Here is an 8,257-nt window from a genome sequence, read left to right as displayed (position 1 = left end):
GCTGGGGGAACTCAGCAGGTTGGGCTGTTATCTATGGAAGGGAATAAACAGTTGATGTTTCACAATGAGACACTTCATCAGGACTGGAAAGGAAGGGGGAAGAAGCCAGAATAAAAAGGTGGGGAGGGTCCTTTACCTTTTCCACCTCTCTCCTTCTCAACTTCTTTCTTCATCCCCAATTCCCCCACCCACCTTTCTGCTCTCCTGGTCTCACCTCTCACCTGCCGACTTGAACTTCTTCCCCTCCCCTCACCTTCTTATTCTGGCTTTATCCCCCCCCCCGCTTCCTTTCCAGTCCTGATGAAGTGTCTTAGTCTGAAACGTGGACTGTTTATTAACCTCCGTAGAAGATGCCTGAAATTAGATGATTGTTCCTGCTATTAGTATATTATTAAAGATATATCCCTGCTATTTAATGCACAATTCCACATCTGTGGAGAGGAATAAACAGTCAACATCAGGACTGGGAACATAGGGAATGGAGACTCCCTCTCACTGTGATCTCCGGCTTGTACCGTTCCCCTTCACCCAATCTTCCTGCTTTGGCTTCTGCCCCCATCCCTCTCCAGCCCCAAAGGAGAGTCTCAGCCTGAGTACCAAGTGTTGCCCAGCCCACTGAGTTCCTCCAGCATCTTGGCTTTGTTGCTGGTTGTTGCAATATCTGCAGATCTCGAGTGATCGCAGGGCCCAGGGCAGATCTGTTTTGTCGTTTCACCTCGGACAAGAGAAAACCTGCAGGTGCTGGAAATCCGAGCAACACACACAAAACGCCAGAGGAACTCAGCAGGCCAGGCAGCATCTATGGGAAGGAGTACATTCGATGTTTTGGGCCGCTGCCCCTCATCAGTTCCTCCAGTGCTTTGTGCGTGTTGCTTGTCATTTGACCTTCTGGTTAGTTGTACACTCAAGGAGCCACCCTCCAACACTGTAACAACAGGGGTGTGTTTTGGGTGTCTGGAGTTTCTGCTCAGCAACTTTCAGAACAGAACCAGTATTGAATATTATCAGAATCAGAATCGGGTTTATTATCACCGGCATACATCGTGAAATTTGTTAACTTAGCATCAGCAGTTCAATGCAATACATAATATAGCAGAGAAAAAATAAAATAATAATAAATAAATAAGTAAATCAATTACAGTATACATATTTTGAATAGATTAAAAGTCATTCAATAAAACAGAAATAATATATATTAGAAAAGTGAAGTAGTGTTCCCAGCTTCAAAGTCCATTTATGAATCGGGTGGCGGAGGGGAAGAAGCTGTTCCTGAATCGCTGAGTGTGTGCCTTCAAGCTTCTGTACTTCCTACCTGATGGTAACAGTGAGAAAAGGGCATGCCCTGGGTGCTGGAGGTCCTTAATAATGGACGCTGCCTTTCTGAGACACCGCTCCCTAAAGATGTCCTGGGTACTTTGTAGGCGAGTACCCAAGTTGGAGCCAATTAAATTTACAATCCTCTGCAGCTTGTTTCAGTCCTGTGCAGTAGCCCCTCCATACCAGACAGTGATGCAGTCTGTCAGAATGCTCTCCATGGTACATCTATAGAAGTTTTTGAGTGTATTTGTTGACATACCAAATCTCTTCAAACTCCCAATGAAGTATAGTCGCTGTCTTGCCTTCTTTATAACTGCATTGGTATGTTGGGACCAGGTTAGGTCCTCAGAGGTCTTGACACCCAGGAACTTGAAACTGCTCACTCTCTCCACTTCTGATCCCTCTATGAGGATTGGTACGTGTTCCCTCGTCTTACCCTTCCTGAAGTCCACAATCAGCTCTTTCATCTTATTGACATTGAGTGCCAGTTGTTGCTGCGACACCATTCCACTAGTTGGCATGTCTCACTCCTGTACGTCCTCTTGTCACCACCTGAGATTCTACCAACAATGGTTGTATCATCAGCAAATTTATAGGTGGTATTTGAGCTATGCCTAGCCACACAGTCATGGGCATAGAGAGTAGAGCAGTGGGCTAAACACACACCCCTGAGGTGCACCAGTGTTGATTGTCAGTGAGGAGCAGTTATTATCACCAATCCGCACAGATTGTGGTCTTCTGGTTAGGAAATCGAGAATCCAATTGCAGGTGGAGGTACAGAGGCCCAGATTCTGCAACTTCTTAATCAGGATTGTGGGAATGATGGTATTAAATGCTGAGCTATAGTCTATGAACAGCATCCTGACCTAGTTGTCTGTACTGTCCAGGTGGTCTAAATCCATGTGGCAAGCCATTGGGATTGCATCTGCCGTTGACGTATTGTGGTGATAAGCAAATTGCAATGGGTCCAGGTCCTTGCTGAGGCAGGAGTTCAGCCTAGTCATGACCAACCTCTCAAAGCATTTCATCACTTAAATGCATGCGCTCTAGTATTTGACATTTTTACCCCGGGTAAAAGAGTTTCTGTCTCCCTACATTATCAAGGATGACGGATTAATGTTATTCCCCATATATATTTACATTTATTAGGAATTTGCTGTGGTGTGTTGGTGGAATATACATAAGAAAACTAACAACATTCAGATTAGATTAGATTCAACTTTATTGTCATTGTGCCAAGTACAGATACAAAGCCAATGAAATGCAGTTAGCATCGAACCAGAAATGTAAAGAATAGTGTTATTTACAAAATAACTGTGAGTAAAAAGTAAGTGCTACAGCACATAAATATAAAAGTACTGAGACAGTACAATATGGGTGCAATACTGCTTAGCGCTGTGATGTGAGGTTCAGCAGGGTCACAGCCTCAGGGAAGAAGCTCTTCCTGTGCCCGCTGGTGAGGGAGCGGAGGCTCCTGTAGTGCCTACTGGATGGGAGGAGAGTAAAAAGTCCATGGTTAGGGTGAGATGCATCCCTGATAATGCTTTTCACCCTGCCCAGGCAGTGTTTAGGGTAGATGTTCTCAATGGTGGGCAATTGGGCGCCGATAATCTGCTGGGCAGTTTTCACCACACACTGGAGTGATTTGTGGTCTGATACGGGACAAAAGCCATACCACACTGAGATGCAGTTGGTGAGTATGCTCTCAATGGTACAGCGGTAAAAGTCCGACAGTATCCTGGAACAGAGTTGAGCTTTCTTGATGCTCCGCAGGAAATAAAGGCGCTGTTGCACCTTTTTGATCAGGATGGAGGAGTTCAGGGACCAGGTGAGATCCTCGGAAATGTGGACACCAAGGAATTTGAAGCTTGATACACGCTCCACTACAGTTCTGTTGATGTAGATGGGGACGTGAGTGTGACTCCTGGCATGCCTGAAGTTCACAATGATGTCCTTGGTCTTCTGGGTGTTAAGGGCCAGGTTGTTGTCAGCACACCACGCGGCCAGGTGCTGGACCTCGTCCCTGTAGGCCGTCTCATCATCCCCTCTGATCAGGCCAACCACCGTGGTGTCGTCTGCGAGCTTGATTATGGAGTTAGAACCGTGTACAGGAACGCAGTCATAAGTGACATGGGAGTACAGAAGAGGGCTCAGCACACAGCCTTGAGGCACGCTGGTGTTTAGGGTGAGAGTGGAGGAGGAGAGATTGTCTAACTTAACTGATTGGGGTCTGTTAGTCAGAAAGTCCAATTGCAGAGGGATGAGCTGATACCAAGCTGGTGAAGTTTGATGATCAGCTTGGAGGGGATCACAGTATTGAATGCCAAACTAAGGTCAATGAAGAGCATTCTGACGTAAGAGTTGGGGCTGTCCAGGTGGGTCAGGGCAGAGTGAAGTGCCATGGAGATGGCATCCTCTGTTGACCTGTTGGTGCGATAGGCAAATTGATGGGGGTCCAGGGTAGTGGGCAGACAGGATTTCAGATGTGATTGAACCAGTCTCTCAAAGCACTTTGCAATGATGGGGGTGAGTGTAACTGAGCAGAAGGCATTCAGGCCCGTGGCGGGGAAAGCTGCAGTTCTTGCACGATGGTGGCGATCTTGAAGCTTGTGGGGACAACTGCCTGGGCCAGGGACAGATTAAAAATGTCCGTGAAGACCCTGGCCAACTGTTGTGCACAACAACAATTATAACAAATGCAGAATTATGTAAAATAAATTAGAGATTAAAGTATGAATATGGAATAAAATGTGCATAGACATAGAAATATCAGCAAGCATTTACAACGTAAACTACGCTATAAAATGAAGTTTAAAGTGCAGTGACTGAGGTAATAGATGGACAGGGGTGGGGATGGGTAGATAGAATGATTGCTCAGAGGAACTGCCTGGGGGGAAGAAATATTTAACATGGTGTGAAGTTTTTGTTTTAATAGACCTATAGCGCTTTCCAGAATGGAGCTTCTGAGAAAGGCTGTTTTCAGGGTGGGTGGTGTCTGCAATTATTTTCCTGCCTGCTCTTTTGTCCTGGACACGTACAAGTCCTGTAGTGTGGGAGACTGTAACCAATGACCTTTTCTACTGACCTGACAGTTCGCTGTAGTTTTCATATACTGTGGGAGGATGATGCACCGAACCAGACAGTAATGGCTGATGTCTATGCCTCACATAATATTATAAACTTCTATCAGATCTCCCCTCAGCCTCTACTGCTCCAAAGAAAGCAACCCAAGTTAGTCCAACCTCTCCTAATCCGGCAGCATCCTAGAGAACCTCTTCTGCACCTTCTCCAAAGCCTCGCCGTCCTTCCTGTATTGGGGTGACCAGAACTGTGCACAGTACTCCACCTATATTAGGTGTGAAGGTAGGTGGTGTGGTTAGTAAGTTTGCTAATGACACCAGAATTGGTGATGTGATGGAGGGCGAAGAAGGTTTTCTAAGGTTACAGCAGGATCTGGATCAGCTGGGGAAGTGGGCCGAGGAATGGCAGATGGAGTTTAACTTGGATGAGTGCGAGTTGTATTTTAGGAAGTTAAACCAGGGCAGTGGGCACGTGGCCAAGTGGTTAAGGCATTGGACTAGCGACCTGAAGGTCGTGAGTTTGAGCCCCAGCCGAGGCAATGTGTTGTGTCCTTGAGCAAGGCACTTAATCACACATTGCTCTGTGACGACACTGGTGCCAAACTGTATGGGTCCTAATGCCCTTCCCTTGGACAACATCGGTGGTGTGGAGAGGGGAGACTTGCAGCATGGGCAACTGCTGGTCTTCCATACAACCTTGCCCAGGCCTGTACCCTGGAGAGTGAAGACTTTCCAGGCGCAGATCTATGGTCTTGCAAGACTAACGGATGCCGTTAAACCAGGGCAGGACACTATGTGGCACACAGCAGGGCCCTGGGAATGTATGAGAACAGAGAGACCTTGAGATATAATTATAGTTCCCCTGACAGTGGAGGCACTGGTAGACCGGGCGGGGGGGGCGGTGTGGGTGAATGCTTGCCTTCATTGGTCAGGGCACTGGTTACAGGAGTTGGCACATTATGTTACAGCTGTACAAGACATTAGGGAGACCACTCTTGGAGTATTGTATGTAGCTATAGGAAGGGTGTCATTCAGATGGAGAGGGTGCAGAAAAGATTCATGGAGACTGAAGGACTTGAATTATACGGAGAGGCTGGACAGGTTAGGACTGTTTTCCCTGGAGTGAAGGGAGCTGAGGGGTGACCTTATAAAGGTTTATGAAACCTGATGACCAGAAGGGTATTTTTTTCACACAGAGAGTGGTGACTATACTGACTGATAAAGTGGGTCCAATTATAACTTTTAGCAGACACTTGGACAGGCCTAATGCAGGCAGATGGGACCAGCTTAGATAGGAATCTAGGCAGGCATGGATGAATTGGGCTGAAGGGCCCACTTCTGTGCTGGGTGACTCTGCAAATACCACTCTTCCTCCCCTACTTCTCTGTTAAGTCCCCTCCCCTCTACACTTCTCACAACTTTGGTAAAAAGCAGCCAGCATAATCAAAGACCCCACCTGCCACAGATGTTCTCTCTTCTCTCCTCTCCAATCAAGCAGAAAATACAGAAGCCGGATAGCACGTACTACCAGGCTCAAGGGCAACTTCTACCCTGCAGTGAAAAGAACGGTGAATGGGCCCTTAGTGCGATAAGATGGAGTCTTGACTTCACAATTGACCTTATTGTCTACTGACATTGTACTTTCTCTATAACTCTGACCCTTTCTTCTGCATTTCCTTTTGTTCTTCCTCATGGATGTGATGAAATGAAATGAGCTGTATAGGAGGCATGCAAAGCATGTGACAATAATAAACGATCTTAACAAGACACAGTGAGGTAGAGAATTCCAAAGACCTACGGCCCTAAGGGAAGAGATTGCTCACACCTACTTTTTGAAGTTGGGCACTTATTCTCAGCAAGTAAATAGAAGTGCAGATGCTGGAGTCTGAAAGAGAGAGAAAAAAATTGCTGGAAGAACTCAGCCAGTCAGGATTTAGATTTGGACGAGGAGTCGACTCCTGAGGTTTTTTCCCTCCAGTCCTGCCGGAGATCCTCGGCCCGAAACGTCGGCTGTACTCTTTTCCATGGACGCTGCCCGGCCTGCTGAGTTCCTCCTGCATTTTGTGTGTGCTGCTTGCAACTGGGTACCAAGATACAGTGAAAATCTTGCATTTGCATGCTGCACATTGAGGCAGAGCAAGGTGAAACCATAACAGAATGCAGCTACAGAGAAAGTGCAGTGCAGGCAGATGAAGACAACGCTGCCCGGACGATGGAGATCTTTGACTGTGGATTTTAAGGACATTGCACCAGTGTCTTTACTTTCTCAGGAGGTACGGCTTGTCACCGAACACTCTAACAAACTTCTGCAGATGTCCCTGTTGGCAATGTCCAGACTGGTTCCATCACGGTTGGGTGTGGCAATTCAAATGTGCAGGGAAGTAAGAAGCTGCAGGGCGAAGTGGACCGAGCACAATACATCCCCCACCATCAGCAGTATCCACAGGAGGTGCTGCAAAGATCCCACTGTATGGGCTAAGCCATCCTCGCTGCTCCCATCAGCCTGAAGTCCCACACCACCAGTTGGGGAACAGCTATTTACCTTCAACATTTTGGTTCTTGAACCAACCAGCACAACCCTAATCACAAGCAAGAGAAAAATCTGCAGATGCTGCAAATCCAAGCCACATGCAGAAAATGCCGGAGGAACTCAGCAGGCCAGGCAGCATGTATGGAAAAGAGTACAGTTGACATTTCGGGCCGAGACCCTTCTGCAGGAAGGGTCCTGCTGAAGGATCTCAGCCCAAGACTGTCGACTATTTACTCTTTTCCAGAGATGCTGCCTGGCCTGCTGAGTTCCTCCAGCTTTCTGTGCGTGTTACAATCCTAATCACGACAGCTCAGCAGCACCACGACCGGTTCGGGACAGCCCATGAATGCATTGGTCAGAACTTCATCATTTTGCTCTCTTTTTGCATATTTATTTTTATACTACTTATTGTCATTTATAATAATACATTATTCAAAACACATTTTTACTGATTAATTCTGCTTCTGGTGAAACTTCTGAAATGCCTGATTCACTGCTACTGTGTGATCCAGAATCTCCAGAGGGGAAGGCCCCGAGTCCTCAGCTTTGCTTGTTGCTCAGCGGCCGGGATGGGGTCAAAGCGTTCGGCAGAGGATGGTGCTCGGAGAGGCTGTGTCAGAGGGGCTGGTCGGAGGCTCGAAGTTTTCGGACGGACTCAGAGTCCACTGCGGTCAGGTGCTTCCAATACATCGGCAAGTTGTCGGCACATGGAGGTTCATGGCAGGGAGAGTTTCTCCCTTCTGCCGCCTGTGTGAGATGATGAGTCTATTTTTACCGTGCCCATGGTCTGCTCTTTATTAAATTATGGTATTGCTTTGCATTGTTGTAACTATATGTTATAATTATGTGGTTTTGTCAGTTTTAGTCTTGGTTTGTCCTGTGTTTTCTTGTGATATCATACTGGAAGTACATTGTATCATTTCTTAATGCATGCATTTCTAAATGACAATAAATGAGGACTGAGTGTCCTCATAATCTAAAAATCTAATTCAACTGATATCATTATATTTCTATGCTATATTGACTGTCCTGTTGTACATACTATTTATTTCAAATTACTATAAATTACACATTGCACATTTAGACAGAGAGGTAACGTAAAGATTTTTACTCCTCATGTATGTGAAGGATGTAAGAAATAAAGTCAATTCAATTCAAATTTCTTGAAGCAATAAATGAACCTGATTCTGACGTCTTCAACAATGGACTTTTTTTTTGTCCTGTGCTTTTTCTTTTAACAATTGTGTATGATTTCTGTTTAATTTATGTTTATCTTGTGAATATAGTGTTCTGAAGCTATGTGCCTGTGATGCTGCGGCAAATACGATTT

This window comes from Mobula birostris, chromosome 8 (assembly GCF_030028105.1).
Source record: "Mobula birostris isolate sMobBir1 chromosome 8, sMobBir1.hap1, whole genome shotgun sequence".
Taxonomy (NCBI): domain Eukaryota; kingdom Metazoa; phylum Chordata; class Chondrichthyes; order Myliobatiformes; family Myliobatidae; genus Mobula; species Mobula birostris.
This window is presented reverse-complemented; position numbering follows the sequence as displayed.